The following is a 17,223-nucleotide window of genomic DNA, read 5'->3' as shown; positions in this document are numbered from 1 at the left end:
CAAGCGGCTTTTACAGCCGGTTATGGTATCTGCAGGGTTAACCTACCATTATAAACGATCATTGTAAGTTGTATTTTCTTGATACTTTCACTCATTGGGCACTCTTATCACAATAAAGATGACATCGTCAACATCAAGGCACAACAACAGACAATAAATGTTGTATCTCGTTCTACAACAGGTGCTATGGGGCAATATTTTCTCTCTAACAATTGGGGGGTTGCGGTGTAACTTTGGGGTGTAACTGAAAGCTTCCTTCATCCTTTTCTTTTTTTCTTTTTGAGGGGAGGGGGATATGCAGTGTCTAATTATCACTGTTAACGAAAATAAATACACGACTGACGTTCGGCAAACGAACGTGGTCTATGGGCGTGCCCCCGAGATCTGAGAAACACATCGCTACGGCAAAGGCGGGGAAATGAAAATGTATAATCAGTAACATTCGTCGGTAGGGAATATGATAAAAATATCAACGGAAAAAATTTTCCTCAACAGAGTGCGAAGTTGAAGTTGTACGTCGAGGTATTCCTATATCTGAGCCGTTGCTAACTTTCGTAACAATACTTTCTTTTCCATGTGGTATACCAAACTCGGCCAGTATTGCACTGCTGAGAGGCGATCGGCGGTCCATACTTCGAAACATTGTGCTCCTCTGACTACCCGCCAACGGACCGCCGACATACTACCCCCCCCCCCCCCCCGCCATGCTGAGCAGAGTTGACCCAGCGCTCGCTTTCCGCATGCCAGCACATGTCTCTCGTCAAGACGCCGCATTAGTTCATCGAATGCGCCCCGACGTAGCCTTCACAGCAGAGTGGCGCTACCGCTTGAGACAAGTTAACTCTCCCCACTGCAGTCACTGCGGTGCTGTACAAGATCTCGAGCACATTCTTCTCCATTGCCTACACTACCCACCCTCCCCGCTCCGTACTCTTCGCCTCCCTCAACGAGCTAGACCCCCGACCCCTCTCCCTCACAAAACTGATTGGTCCCTGTCCGCATCCAGCTCACCAACGCTCTGTCCTCAAGGCTCTCTTCGCCTTTTTGGACGCCACAGGACTTCCATCGTCCTTGTAACGGGACCCATTCCTTCATTCGTCGCTTCACCTCCAGGGTAGAGTATCGCCCTCGGCGATGAAACTCCCCACCCATCATCCTGAAATAAAGTTGTTGTTGTTCACCCAGTAGAATGGAGATCATATGGAGCTGGGATCCCGCCAAGGCTTTTCTCTCTCTCTCTCCTTCCCCTTTTTTCCAACAGTTGCTGTGGCCTTTTCTCATTGAATGGGGTATGTAGGACAAGTCTTAATTGCAAGAATAAAAAGATACAACTTGATAAAACTACATGTGATACTGACTCAGTGTAAAGCACTCTGGTCCTTCGCGTTCTACGATCTCTAAAACCTTGCTTCCTAGGAGATACGACCTCCCGGGAAACGTTTCTCACTTCTTGACTTTAGCGTTTGTGAAGGGATAATAGGGATAACTCAAGTCCGAGGGCTATTTTGGGAGTACGGATTTTGTAGAGAACCTGTTTAGAGACAGAACGCGTTCCTGCTGGACACCAAGTGGATAGGGTGGTGGCGCCCCGTTGTGACACGTTTTTCGACACGATAGGGAAGGGGGGAAAGTGGGACCGTAGTCTCATGTGAGTCTTCCTAATTTCTGTGTGGTTATCACGATGCCCCTCTCTTTAGAGTTGTCAGTGTCTGTGATAGAGAGAAAAAAAGGGGGGAACTGGTGTACCGAAGAGGGACCAAACAAAGGGGAGGGGGGGACGATTGGAGCGAAGGTTCTTCTTCAGACTAGAGGGACGGAATGTGGGGGATGTCGGGAAACATGTTCTATATATCGCCCACCCCGCTAGGGGGCAAACACGAGATCCGTGTAAGAGAGCGGCATGTTACAACACGTGCCAACAAACTAGAATCATAAAGCGGGTCTGTTATTTAAGTCTGTCAAAGTCAGAGTCAAGGTCAAAGTCAAATGCATTGAATAGACCTCTACCTGTTTGTAAACAAATGACGTCATAGTGTTCGACAGCGCCACGAGTTTGGTAGAGTCGAACTACGTTCAAAGCTAGTGGCGAACAAGGTCGCGCCCGAAAGCCGTGGTCTTGAGGCGATTGCGATGGTCTCTGAAACGGACGCGACCTTCGGTCCTACTTTTCTTTCAGCGAACAACTGCCCATTCGTGGAACCCAGCTCTCCCTTTCCGATCTGTTTCGGTCTGTCTACCAACGTCATGATGAAGTTTATAGGGTAGAGGTTTATTGTTGACAGACTGTTCGGTTTCCTACTAGGTCCCTGGACATGCAATTATGAAAAATTCGATTACAGAAAAACTACAGCAGTTTCAGCGGAATTCGTTGGCAGCACTGTTTATCCGTCTTTTTTGATTTAGAAAAGGCGTATGACACTGCATGGAGGTATGGTCTTCTTCAGGACATCTATTCGTTCGGCATAAGGGGACACCGACTTAGATGCATTGCTGATTTTCTCCAAAACAGAAAATTCATGGTCCGGCTGGGCATTGTGTTGTCTCGTCTTTTCTGTCAGGAGAACGGAGCCCCGCAGGGATCTGTTCTCAGTGTGACTTTATTTTTAGTCAAAATCAACTCGGTGGCATACGCCATCCCACCTTCGATATCGTATTCTCTCTATGTAGATGACATACAAATATCTTGTTGTTCTGCAAACTTGACAATATTCGAAAGACAAATGCAGCTAGCAGTAAATAGGCTCAGAAAGTGGTCATCTGAAAACGGGTTTAAATTCTCGGCTGCTCGGGTGCTTAGTAAACAAAGCATTGTGCAAAGGTCTTCGTTTGTCCTTCTGTTGGGTACCCAGCCACGTTGGGATACCCGGGAATGAACATGCAGATGCCGCTGCGACAACCGCTCTTTCCTCTTACATTAGCTCATTTGGTGTCCCTCTTCAGGACCTTCGCAGGGTCTTGAGGACATGGCAGCATCACTGGGACAATCAGCATCACAATAAGCTTAGGCTCATTAAGGAGTCAATCGGATACTCCTATTGTAATGTCGAAAACCGCCTACAGGGGATCATTTTCAGTTGTTTAAGGCTTGCTCATACACATCTGACACACGGTTTTTTGTTGCGTGGCGGAGAGCCACCAGAATGCATGCATTGTGGGGTACAGCTAACTGTGCTCCACCTACTCATTACATGTCCACTTTACGAGGTAGAGCGTCATCGTTATTTTTCTGAATTTTACCGCTTTCATTTGCCAATTCATCCCTGTCTTTTGCTGGGGGATGAACCTCTCTTACCCATCGTGCGTGTTTTTAAATTTTTAAAGGACATCCGTCAACTGCATAATATGTAATCCATCCCATTTCTCTCACTGTGCCTTTTTGATTTCTCTATGGTTTTAATATAATCAGTATAATTTTAGTCTAAGTACATGCTCAACACATGTCTTGGCGAATTATGGCCTAAGCTGCCCTTGCGCCATTAAACTCCAAATCATCATCAGCATCATGTCTGTGAACTACGAATGACCTGTGAGACAATGCCTGTAATGCATGTTTGACATGTGTATGTACAGGTCTAGACAAAAGCTTGCAGAACACCAAAGCAATAACTTATACAGCACTGAACAGGAGAGAGTGCACTTAATGTGAGGTGGATAGAATAGACAGGCAGAAGTGGATTTATGGGCAGGGGGGTCCAGACGTCCTGACCTCCTCCTCATTTTCTGTCATCACACAGTCTCAATTGACCTCTACTGCACCCAGTGCGAGTGGCTATCGTGGAAAGGGAATATCTGCGCTATCATTCGGATCACGTCGATGAATCAAGGCGACAAACGGCTGCACTAGCTTTCTTCATGTTTTTGTTCGAAAAACAAAAAAAAAGCGCAAAAATAAAAAGGGGGAGGCGATCACCTATAACGCTTTCTCATTCCCCCTTTCGTAGCAATAAGGAGGCCATGCGCTCAGATAGGGAAGCGCATAGTGAGCACACTCTGCTTTTATAATTTCCATGGTGCGTCTTTGCTCCTTCTCAGCGTCCGTCTCTTGCTCATCCTCTTCTTCAGGACGTATTCTTTTTCGATCGTTTTCGACGTTTTCGATAATGTTGAAGTCCAGCTCTGCGCAAACAATGTCAGTTGCATTACGCAGAGTTTGTCGAGAATGCGCTGGACAGTTTTGCTTAGATGGCCGTAGCTGCCATTGTGCTGAAAATGGTAACACCCATTCGTGAACGACCCGCCCACAGCGCATGTGTGCAGTGCCTTCTCGATAACCTCTGTGTAGGGTAAGATGTGGAACTGAAGCCTAGGCCGTGTCCATTCGAGTCCGTGGCCCGAGTCCCTCTCACGAGAGGGCGCCCGAGACACTCACCGCGTACTGGCCACTGGACAACACTCTGTGGACGTATCACTGTCATCCAAAAAAGTACAGCCCTGTCGAAAAAAACCATACAGCCATCTGTATGAGCAATCATATGAGGCTCGTATATGTGTTTATTGTATGAGCAATCATATGAGCTATATGAGCATGTATGAGCTCTATGAGCATGTATGAGCTATATGAGCATGTATGAACTATATGAGCACTCTCTCAAACAGCGTATGAGCTATATGAGCACTCTCATACAGCGTATTCATGTACATGAATGCACAACCGTCTGAACAAACGTGCAACATGGCGTGATTAGGCTAAAATGACAACACGTGATTACAAAATACCGGTTTATTCAGGTACTGGCGCGACGTACGTCCCTCAGAAAGCTTGCCAAATGCTTTTGATGAGCTTTTTTCGTTTCTGTACAGGCACCTTTGATGTTGATAGTTTACCGTTTTCTGCATATTTGACGAAGGTATCTGTTGAAATGAACGAACAAAATTAGAACTGCGCTAAATTTCTGCGCCTACAAGTATTCCAGTTCCCACAACTTATACAGCCGTATGGGTTTATGCTGGAATGAACATGACTGGGGCCTGTTTCTCATCTCAACGCGTAGATCACACCTTCAAAGCATTAAGTTGTATTTAGTCAGTCGGAATAACGCACGAGGTCATTTTGCCGATTAAAATTTAACGTAACCTTCCTCTAATGCTGGTGATGTCCAATGAACGCGGTTCTGAAACATCTGAGTATGTTTGCGTTGTGGTTGCAAAACTGAGTGCATGTACTTGTTCGCGCAGCAACGGGTTACTGACACAGAGTGTTCGTGGCTTGCTTCACTTTGGGGCATCCAAATACACATTTTTTTTCATGCTAACGTGCGATTTCGGTATGCCCTGGTGCACGACTTCATTTTAAACACTATACACACATGCAAAGGCTATCAGCGAACCGGCTTTCCACAAAAAGTAAAAAAAAGCACGAATATGGTAGTTGCAGACAGCTAACCCGACAGACATAAAGGGCGATAACGGAACAACGGGACTGCAACGTACCTGTATTGCGCACACACCTGCTACGGCTTCTGTAGTTTGATTCTAAGGTACACACACAAAACATCTTCAGTGATCACTGAAACGGTACAAAGACGCTGTCACAGCATGGAGACGGCGACGAAAATATGAGTCCCACGCAGAGCGCAGCGAAATACGTCCAGACGGCTCCGAGAAGCAGGGTAGAACAAGCAAGTAAGCGTCCAAGCACTGAGATGGCACTCGCAACGGCTTGGATGAGAATCCAGGAGCCAAAGAGAATGCAGGACACGATCGGAACGGGAAATATGCACCTAAAATTTGAACAGAATCGGACGAAAGGAAATGGAGCTGCGACCGTTACGGCCCGCCGACTGTGACGAGCGTCTCTTGAAAGGCCATCACCAGACGCTGTGGCGCCAGCACTTCTAGGTGAATAATTGGTTAACTAAACGGTCAACCTTTCTCATACTGCTCATATCTTTCTCATACTACTCGAAATGCAGCTCATACTGCGCATAACGTTGCTCATACTGCTCATTGCTTTTCTCGTATTGCTTATATCTGCGCACATAGCGCGTCGTTGGCCTTGCCGTGTGGTTCATACCATTGCTCATACTGCCCATAGCGCTGCTCATACTGCTGATTGCCTTTCACATATTGCTCATTGCCTTTCACATATTGCTCATTTCTTTACACATAGAAAGTTATATGAGTTTTTTCAATATACAGGTCCCCTAGCAATGACCTGAGCTCGTTCTTATCTGAATTTCATAATCTACTGCACACGTTATGGTCTTCCAGACTTAATACCCTAATTCTGGGTGACCTTAATGTTGACTTGCTAAAACCCGACTCGACATCGATTGCGTACACAGAGACTCTGGCTGCAAACGGATTTAAACAGCTGATTTCATCAATAACACGATACGGCCTGTCTAACTCTGGCACTCTGCTAGACCATGTAATCACTAATCTAACTGATAATCGGATGTGCCAAGGTGTTGTGGCATGTGATATCACTGATCACGAATTAATTTATGTTGGGGCCAGTTCCGGCTCTGCCACTCCTTGCACTCAATCATCCCGCTCTTTTGTCGATTTCACCATAGTAGAGAATCTCTTAGCCCAGGTAACCTGGGACTTTGAAAGTTTCCCAGATGCTGATCTAAAGTTCAGTTATTTCTTCTTTACACTCCGTAGCATAATCGAAAAGGCACGTATGACTACCACCTATAGCCGACGCTCCACACCCAAACAACCTTGGATGACGAGGGCTATTCTCAAAAGCGTAAAACACAAAAGCAACTTGTATCGCAAAGTACGTTTGTCACCACAGAATGCTGACCTCCGAGCGCGCTACTCAAGATACAGCGATGTCCTCAAAAGCACGATTGGGGCAGCAAAGCGTAGCTACTTTCAGAACGCTATAGCCTGCTCTGCAGGGGACCCGAAACAGTTATGGCACATAATAAACTCCGCTCTATCGAAAAACCCGTCGTCTAACGCTCCTGGCCCACGTCTTATCCTGCACAATAACACTCAAGTTTCGGAACCTTCAGAGGTAGCAGACCTATTTAATGAACACTTTTGCAATGTAGTTAATCGTGTTCCTTTGCCACCAGATTCTAACGTCCATTCACTTCTCCCGCCTTCAAATAGCGACTCATTCTTCCTTGTCCCCACAACACCGGATGAAGTACTTGTTATCATTCATTCTATGAAATCACTGAAATCTTGTGGTCATGACGGTATCTCTTCCCGATTGCTGAAGCGCCTCGCGGGTTTTTTGGCCGAATCTCTCTCACTGCTGTTTAATGAGCTTTTCTTAGTGGGCGTTTTTCCTCGGGAGTTAAAGCTGGCAAAGGTGGTGCCAATCTATAAAAAAGGTGACAGATCAGATGTCCATAACTATCGTCCCATTTCCTTGGTGTCTTCAATCGGCAAGGTGATGGAGAAGCTTTTGCTGGTACGCCTAGAAACTTTCTTTGAGTCTAAACAGCTATTTACTCACTCGCAGTTCGGATTTCGTAAAGGAAAGTCGACCTCTCTTGCGCTCGTGCACGCCACAGAAAAAATTAGGTCTAATATTGAAGCAAAATTAGTGACCATGGGTATTTTCGTCGACCTCACAAAAGCCTTTGATCTTATCAATCACAATATATTGCTTCAAAAATTACAGCAGTACGGTATTAGGGGCACACCACTTTCACTTCTCAAGAGTTACCTGGTAGATAGACAGCAGTACGTGAGCCTCGCTGGTAGTGATTCCTCACGCAGAACTTTGTATACAGGTGTCCCTCAGGGCTCACTGTTGGGCCCATTCCTTTTTCTCGTTTATATCAACGATCTACCGCACCATCTTTCCAGAACCTGCTTCCTGTATGCCGACGATATCAATATATTTGTGGAAGATGTCGAAATTCCGTCATTACACCTTAAAGCTACTGCAGCGCTACAAAGACTTCATACCTGGCTGCTCAATAATAAATTAGTCGCCAATGTTCAAAAGTCGACATATGTCGTGTTCCGTCCTCCTCAGAAAAACCTCACCCTCCCAAATGACGCCCTCTTTCTTGGAAACCAAGCTCTAACCCGCTCCTCATGTGTTCGCTTTTTGGGAGTTACTCTGCAGGAAAACCTTAATTGGCAGCCACACATTGACTCTGTTAGAAGCAAAATTACCCCAGGACTCTACGCCCTTGCTCGTATCAAAAACCTGGTTCCCATTCACATTTTGCGTGCTGTATACCATGCCCTCATTCATTCTCATCTTACCTACGCCCTCGAGGTATACGGGCTCACATATTCCAGTAACTTGCATCCGTTGCTTATAGCACAGAAACGGGCACTTCGGTTAATCTTCTCGCTGAGGCCTCGTGACTCTGTTTCTTTTGCCTTCTCCTACATGCGGATACTCAACATCTATAAACTTCTCAGATGTAAAGTAGCAAGCGTCATGCACAACTTATTCTACTCACCCTCTAATAGGCACCAAATCCCCGTACAGAACTACAACACCCCTTACCCACTTAGGCATACAAAGTACACTCTACAATACCCTACTAGTCGTACCAACTACGGCTTCTTCTCTATTTTTTCCTTCGGTAGTCAACTGTGGAACGAGCTGCCACTTCAATTTCGCTCCACTTCAAACCCCGGGAAGTTCAAACACGCCGTTAGGAACCATTTTCTTCATATGCCATAAACCGTGTTTTGTTTGACAGTTTGTTTCTCGGCTACAAATGCTTTGTTCCTGTTTGTTTGTTTGTTTTCTCACATGTATGAACTTTCTCTTATCATTTGATTTTTTGCACTTGAGATTTTGTGCATTTCATATTGTGTCACCTTGTTTATTTTCTTTTTGGGTACAAATAGCTTATTTTATAGGTATTAACTCTCTTTTGCTGAATGACATATGTACTTACACTTTGCTTTCAGTTTTACTACTTTGTTATTACCACAATAACACGTATTTCCATTTTTCGTCTGCTGCTCAACCTCCACCTCCATCCTTTTTTTTTTCTTTTTTCTGAACAATCCTCACAAGACTCATGTAACATTGTTATATACCCATGTTTCTTCCTGGGCTGTTCGACAGGGCTTGCCCTCTCAGCCCAATTTTCTATGTACTTGTACCGTACCATTTCTAAGCAATAATAAATAAATAAATAATAAATAAACAGGGAGGTTTACTACTGAAGAATAGACGGCTTGTCCCATAGCCAATCCTTCAAGAGGAGTTTTTAGCACTTCTAGAAGGTGTAAGCATATATCATTCGTTAGAGTTCTGCAGCCCACATGATATACCAAGATGAAGGGGGAAATAAGGAACGCCGAACAAGACAAGTGTACCCCGTCAGTTTGGCACTATAGAAGAACGAATGTGAAGCGTAAGACACATTTATTAGCCACTCCTTAGCAGACACGCAACAGGCACAAAGAGTGAAATAGTACGTGCGTCCAATTTCGAATCCAAACCAGCTTGGCCATTAGTATCGAAGTGTGCAGTATCGACCACCACACACAGCAAAAAGAACTGCAAATCCGAAAAGTCACCGTAGCTACCGAAGCCACTCCAAGTATACTGACACATTCATACCTAGACTCCTCAGTGCACCATTTCGTTGGAAGCAAGTCTTTTCCAGCATTCCAACGTCCAGCCGCCAATATGCACGATAGAACTGCAAAGCAAGTAGACGAAAGACGTACGTCGTAAACGACTCACCACAAAAGCAATATAAGGACCTGTAAAGCAACATAACCTCATTTGTGTTTCAGTCACAGTGGTACGTCTCATTACCAGTCAAGTTGGTATACAACCTGCAAATGATAAAGAATTCGCTGAATTCACTCCCACAAACAAAGGTTATGACTACAAAACGTTTCAAGCAATACCGTTTTCATGAACATCTCTCACAGTCGTGGGTGGACCTACTAACGAATGGCTTCGGTCTGATGAAGCGTTCCGAAATGCATCAATTTCTTCATAACTGAGCTTCAACTTCTCAGTCGCCGTTAAAACTTTGCCCCTCCAAACCGACGTGAAAGGTCGCGTAAGGGTACAAAAGCGCGTCAGAATCAAACATATCGACGAATAATTTGCTTGCCTTGGTGACGACTGTCGATTAACGGGAGACAGAATTCACCTATTTTGTGCCATCACGGAACGGTACACTTGAGATTTAATGTGTTTAAACGTTTAAAAATATTGCGAACTATGCGTCCTACATGCGTAGATGAAAGTGCACGGCAGCGGGGCGGCTGAGAAGACAAGATGTAAGAAGAAGTAAGATGCACGCTTACCACTTCTCCGGGAGGTTCCTACACCTCCTATACACATTTCCCTCAAACAAAGGGATGAAGGGGAAAGAACCGTCTTTTCTACTTTTACGATGAGTAAATCTGACGTGAAAAGAGTACGAATGGGAAATTTACCCTTTCTCAGTCCATAAAGAAGCATTTTCGAATAACAGTGTACTGCGGCAGGTATCTAGCATATACGGAGAACGTATAAGGTCGCAATACGGTTCCCTGCCTGAGCGCGTGGCCTCTGTTATTGCTGCGAAAGGGAGGGGGGGCGACAAAGTATTAAAAGAGCATCGTTCCCCTTTTTGTGTTTGTGCTCAAGGGTACACGCGTTTCTTTTGTTTTTCTTTGTGTGTGTTTATGGTATTTGTTGTCAATGCGCCACTAAGCTCCAAATCATCATCATTATCATCATCTTTGTGTGTGTGTGCGTGTGTGTGAAACAACAAAGATGAAAGAAGCCAGGCACCGCAGCCGGTTTCGCCTCGGTTCATGGCGATAACCGCTCGCCATTTGGGGCAGTAGAACGAAAACAAAACCATTCCGCCGTTCACGCTCAAAAGCAAAGTTACCGCTACTACCACGGTGGGTCGCCACAAGCGTGCTCTTCTATCCCTCTGAACGAAGTAACCCTCCCGCGTCCGCCCGCCACTACCCAGGTGTCTCTGCCATGAGAAAATACACCGCTCGCACGTTCCGTACACTTTTGTTTAACACTGTACATTAAGAAGCCCCAGGACAACTGATTCGCGGACTTTATGAAGGAAAGCGACGTCTACAGGTTTTCCCGGCGATTTTAATCCAAGTGCCAGCTAAATTAATCCTAGTGCCAAACTAATTAATCCAGGTGCCATTTAAATAAATCCGAGTGCCATACAAAACAATCCAGGTGCAACTCAAATTAATCCTATATAAATGCTTGGGATGGTCGACACTTTGCGACAAAGGTAGTAGGGTCAACTACGCGGAACCCAACTTTTTGCGACTCACGTATGTCAGAGTTGCATGACATGACACATACCCACTATTGTGGATTATGGCAACTGCTTGCGACAACTTTCGTCATGCCGAGTATGGCCTGACCTTTTTGGACTTCACCATGTCGCTGCTGTATGGAATGGTGACTTACGACCATTATTGACTACAAAACCGTTTTGCCACAATTTTGATGAAGGCAGTTATTTCTGACTTTTCGGAACTTCCTCATGTCAGAGCTCTATGACATGGTTGTTTAGGACCATTATCGACTACTACTACGCCGATTTAGGGCAACTTTGGTGATCCCGAGTGTGGAGTGACTTTTTGCCACTTCTTCATGTCGGAGCCGTATGGTGTAGTGCCTTATAATCATTATTCACAACTACACGTTTTCGGGACAGTGTTCCGGAGCAGGCAATGGCGTGACTTTTCGGGACTTCCTCATGTTAGAGCCGTATGGCAGGCTGGTCTACGACTATTATTGACTACTCTACCTTTTTGGGACAATTTTCGTGATGCCATTTTCGGTGTGATGGTATGGTCGTTTACGACCATAACTGGTAATTGCGCCATTTTGGAACGACTTTTGTGATACGGGGTGTGGGGTGACTGTTTGGGATTTCGTCATGTCACACCTTTGTGGCGCGGTTATTTACAACCATTTTTGACTACTACACCTTTTTGGGATAATTTTCGTAAAGCTGGCTACGGCGTGACCTTTTGGGACTTCCTTATGTCGGACCTGTATGGTATTGTGGTTTATGACCATTATTGAGTGCTACACCTTTTTGGGACGATTTTCGTAATGCTGGTTACGACATGACTTTTTGTGGCTTCCTCGTGTCGGAGCTGTATGGTGTTGTGGTTTATGACCATTATTGTCTACTAATTGGGACAATTTTCGTGTGGCTACGGCACGACTTTTTGTGGCCTCCTCGTGTCGGAGCTGTATGGTGGTTTATGACCATTATTGACTATTACACTTTTTGGGACAATTTTCGTAATGCTGGCTACGGCGTGACTTTTTGTGGCATCCTCGTATCGTAGCATTACGAAACCAGCATTACGAAAATTGTCCCAAAAAGGTGCAGTAGCCAATGATGGTCGTAACTCACCATATACAGCTTCGACATCAGGAAGTCCCGAAAAGTCACTCCATAGCCATCTTTACAAAAATTGTCCCAAAAGGGTGTAGTAGTCAATAATCGCCGTAAACCACCATACCATGCAGCGCGGACATGAGGAAATCACAAAAAATTGCGGCATAACAAGCATTACGAAAATTGTCCCCAAAAAGCGTAGCAGTCATTAATGGTCGTAACTCACCATATCATACAGCTCCGGCATGAGGAAGTCCCAAGGCGTCACGCCGTAACCAGCAATACGAAAATTGTCCCAAAAAGGTGTAATAGTCAATAATGGTCGTAAATCACGATACCATACAGCTCCGGCATGAGAAAGTCCCAGAAAGTCACGCCGTAGCCAGCTTTACGAAAATTATCCCAAAAAGGTGTAGTAGTCAATAATGGTGGTAAATAACCGCGCCACACAGGTGTGACATGACGAAATCACAAACAGTCACGCCACACCCCGTATCACAAAAGTCGTTCGAAAATGGCGCAATTATCAGTTATGCTCGTAAACCACCGTACCATCACGCTGGAAATGGCATCACGAAAATTATCCCAAAAGGGTAGAGTAGTCAATAATAGTCGTAGATCAGCATACCATACAGCTCTAACATGAGGAAGTCCCAAAAAGTCACGCCATAGCCTGCTCCAGGACATTGTCCCAAAAAGGTGTAGTTGTGAATAATGACTGTATGGCACCACACCATATGGCTGCGACACGAGGAAGTGGCAAAAGGGCACGCCGCAGTCGCACTCGGCATCACCAAAGTCCTCCCAAAACGGTGTAGTAGTAGTCAATAATGGTCCTAAACAACCATATCATACAGCTCTGACATCAAGAAGTCCCAAAAAGTCACGCCATAAGCGGTTTCGCCAAAATTGTGGCCAAAAGGTTTTGTAGTCAATAATGGTCGTAAATCACCATTCCATGCAGCTGCGACACGGTGAGGCCCTAGAAGGTCACGCTATGACGAAAACTGTCACAAACAGTTGCCATAACCCACAACAGTGAGTATATGTCACGTCATGCAACTCTGACATACCTGACTCACAAAAAGTTGGGTTCCACGTTGTAGACCGCACTACCTATGTCGCAAAGTGTCTACTATCCCAAGCATTTATATAGGATTAATTTGAGTGGCACCTGTATTATTTTGTTTGGCACTGGGACTAATCTAGCTGGCACTTGGATTAAAGGAGTACAGAGGGCCATCCAAAAAAATTTCAGATTAAGACATCTGATGAAAGTGTGTGTGTCATTATACCGAATAGCGCGAAAGGTTTTGATGTGTGCAATTTGTTTCCCAGAAAAAAAACTCACATAAACATAGCTCCGCGCCTTCACCCTTAACTCGCCACTCCAGCTATAACGAGGATGAGGAGGTATGATGGCACGTCACCGATGACGGCATAAGGAGACTCGTTCTGGTTTGCCGGTCAGTGGGGGTCAGCGCCTTGTCCCTTTGCCGCCGTAAACCTGTTTTGCCAGTTTTCCCGGAGAATTGGGGAGAGAAGGAGCGGCCGAAGCATTACCGAGCAAGGAGAAAGGCTTTATCAGAACCCCGAACAGCCGAGTAGCAGACAACATTTCTCCAGGCCAATCAGCGAGCGTTCTCCTTATAGCGTCAGCGCGAGGTTCCAGGCAGATCACAGGCTGGTACTGCTCTTCACCACTTTTGCGCACGGTCACTTTTTGCGGCGTATTTTAAAGTCAATTTCTGCGATAATTATGACTCCCTGGTGTAAATTACTTCGCATGGTGCATCTTAAGGTGCTGTCACACTGGACCGACAGCCGACAAAATTTGTATGCCGACATCGAAAGACACGGTGTCCTTGCACCTGTCACACTGCACAGACCAAAGACGGGCGACGCGTCTGTCTGTCTGCCGGCCGTCACGGCTGGACGCTGTCGGCACCCGCCGCTGACAAACATGCCTGTCACACTGAACGACAGCAACATCGCTAATCGCTACTGCCGCCACCACTTTGTTCGAAGATGGCGTCCTGCACAGCAGAAGCGTATGGGAATGTGCGCCGTGGCGTTTTATCTTGCGCTCGACTCGGACGACGACGATGAAACTAGTAAAAAGCCACGATCATTGTGGAGTAGGAAGTGGCTCGTGCGACGAAAAAGCATGGGATGCTACGAGAATCTCATGCTTTGTCTCCATTGTAGATATCAACGTTTTGTCATCTTCCGTTGTGAACTCCATAGCTGAGGGGCAAGACGACGCGCGCAGCGAAAGCTTTCCAAAAGACAACGGTTTTCGCGAACACACCTCCGTCAGAGGCGCTGATTGTTTAAATAATAATCGCAACACCCACAACATGGATTTTTCAAAAAATATTATCTTTTCGCGCAGTGGATGTCGCATGTCGGTCATCGCATTTTCGAGCAACGATCAAACTGCTGTTGACATGTCGTCAGACACTGTCTGCCTGTCGATTTTGTTATCGAAATCTGTCACACTGAAGCGACATTTTGTCGACTTGCGTCTGCCGCTGTCCGTCGGCGCAGTGTGACAGGTGTGCTTGGCAATACAATGTATGGTGACAACGTCTGTCTTCCGTGGGCGTCGGCGCCGTGTCAGTGTTGGTGTCGTGTCGGTCCAGTGTGACAGCACCTTTACTGGCCTACTTAACGGTTTTATAGGAAGAAAACTGGGTGTTAAAAATGACTTCTGTGCTACTTTAAAATCGCTGGGAAAACCTGTAGTCGGTTGACGCTAAATTACCAGAACCCGTACGGAAAGTTTTATAGACTGCGTTTCCGCCAGGAGCATAGACAAGCAGTGGTGGCGGAGTACTTTGGCTACTTCAGTCTTTGCAGCCCTCTACTGTCCATCGTCGGAGAATTCCAGCGATGCGCTCTTACGTACTATCGCATTTCAATGACAATCTGAACAACGGTTTCTTCCGTACTTTGTTCAATTATAATTAATTGACACGCTTTCTGGGAGATCCTGTATATCAGTCTCATATATGAAATTGTCAACATCCACATACATCAGAAATTCGCGCTACGCACTCGCAACCGTTCTGAATTCTTTTCTGTTCGTGCTGTACGAACATACGGAAATCGCAACAAAACAATTTATGCTAGCGTTCTTCTGTAACATCCAGAGATGGCAATGGCATCCCCCTCATGTTACTGTGATATGCGTTCTCTTTCATGATGTGCACAAAACGCAAAACTCCATAGCGCACTGCGCTGGGCTACAGTGAGCATGCTAACCCTCCCCAGGAAGCACAATGTACTGAAAGTCGAGTGCAATATGGGTGGACGGGTAGCTGGAAGACCTCGAACAGACTCGTCACACTAAAGAACATTGATAAGGCACATACCGTCCACCCCTATTGCACTCGACTTTCAGTACATTGTGCTGCTTGAGTATAGACGAAGCGTCTTTTCTCACCTTCACACGTCGTAGCATGCAACACGTGCCCGTAACGCACGTGCCCGCAACAGCTGTTCAGAAGAACGGGTACCGGTAACCTTTTAACACGCTCCTCTGATCTAAGCGCATTGCATTGTTGAGTTCTCTGCACCTGCCGAGCAAGGAGAGCGCTTCAGACAAATAAAAATAAAGAAAATGATCGCGGGTCGAAGACACGTGTATCTCATGTCGTTACGTCTCTACGCACGTACCCTCGACACCGTGTCGTACCTCTCGGCTGGGTTGAAATGCTGCAATTTTGACTTGAATTTGACATCACAGTGTCACGATGTCCCCTTACCGGCACATGGCGCTCTCCAAACATTTGGAGAGCATGCTGCAAGGCGTAACGTGATCGCTGCATGTACTGCTTGCGAGAACTTGTCTCGTATATCCAGCCTGTTGCCTGCTCCATATAGGCTCCGTGCACAGGCGAGGTGCCGCCACAATCGCCGATGCCAGCGCGCCCCCTGTAGGCAAACGAAGCATTTTGTCAAGGAACGTTACGGAACGCATGACGAACGTGGGTACGCGCTCCGTGGTGCCGTGATTGCGTCTGGTCATCTCTAGGATTTCCTCAATTCGTCTACGACGTAAACGAGGTCCGTTGTGAGGATGAAAGTGTCGTGCATGGCCGCTGTGTCCCACAAACAAAACTCAGCGCTGCAGGAAAGACTATTCCTTCGAACTCCTTCTAACGAGCAGAGCAACGAAACTCCAGCAAGGAATCACGTGCCATCTTCACATGTAGTCATTGTTCCCACCTGAAGATCAGGAGAAGACACCATTAACCTATGTTACACCAGGTATTGTATGGTATAACCTTGGTTTTAAGCTATGACTATGGAAAGATTTTTATTCGAGGGAACATAGGTACCGCAACTGTAGTGCAACGCTGGAGTGTGGTATATTCTCACGGATTTCTGTTCACGGGCTGGAGCGCTGCTTCTACGGTAGACATCTTCGTGTTGTCACAAAATTCAGGTGGTGATTCCACAGTAACTGGTACCCGCTGCTCCTATGTATACAGTTATGTCTTTTTTTTTCTTCTTAGAAATAGAACAAATATGCACTAGAGGAAGAGCGTACTGTACCATATCATAATTAGACAAATTATATTACCTGAAAAAAAAGGAAAAGCTGTGAAAAGCCAATAAAATGAAAACACAGACTGCTCAAACTGCTCAAATTCAACGCTTCTCCACAATCCTGCTTTACTCTGAACGAGACTAACTGCAGCATAACTCGTGATCAGCTAAAATATATCATTGAAGGTTGCTGCCATACCTTGCGTGGCGCTCCGCTGAACCGCTTGCAGTTGCCTTTCTGTAGACAGGTGGGAAGATATAGAAGGGTTATAACTGGCTTAAAAACAATTAAAAACCCCCAGTGCTGGGTAGGACGAGGACAGAGGATAAAAGGACAAGGACCGGCACTGAACTGCAACCAAGTGAAGTTTAT

Source organism: Ornithodoros turicata, unplaced genomic scaffold (genome assembly GCF_037126465.1).
Source record: "Ornithodoros turicata isolate Travis unplaced genomic scaffold, ASM3712646v1 Chromosome37, whole genome shotgun sequence".
In the NCBI taxonomy this organism is placed as follows: Eukaryota; Metazoa; Arthropoda; class Arachnida; order Ixodida; family Argasidae; genus Ornithodoros; species Ornithodoros turicata.
The sequence above is the reverse complement of the archived record's forward strand: the minus strand, read 5'-3'. Positions refer to the sequence as shown.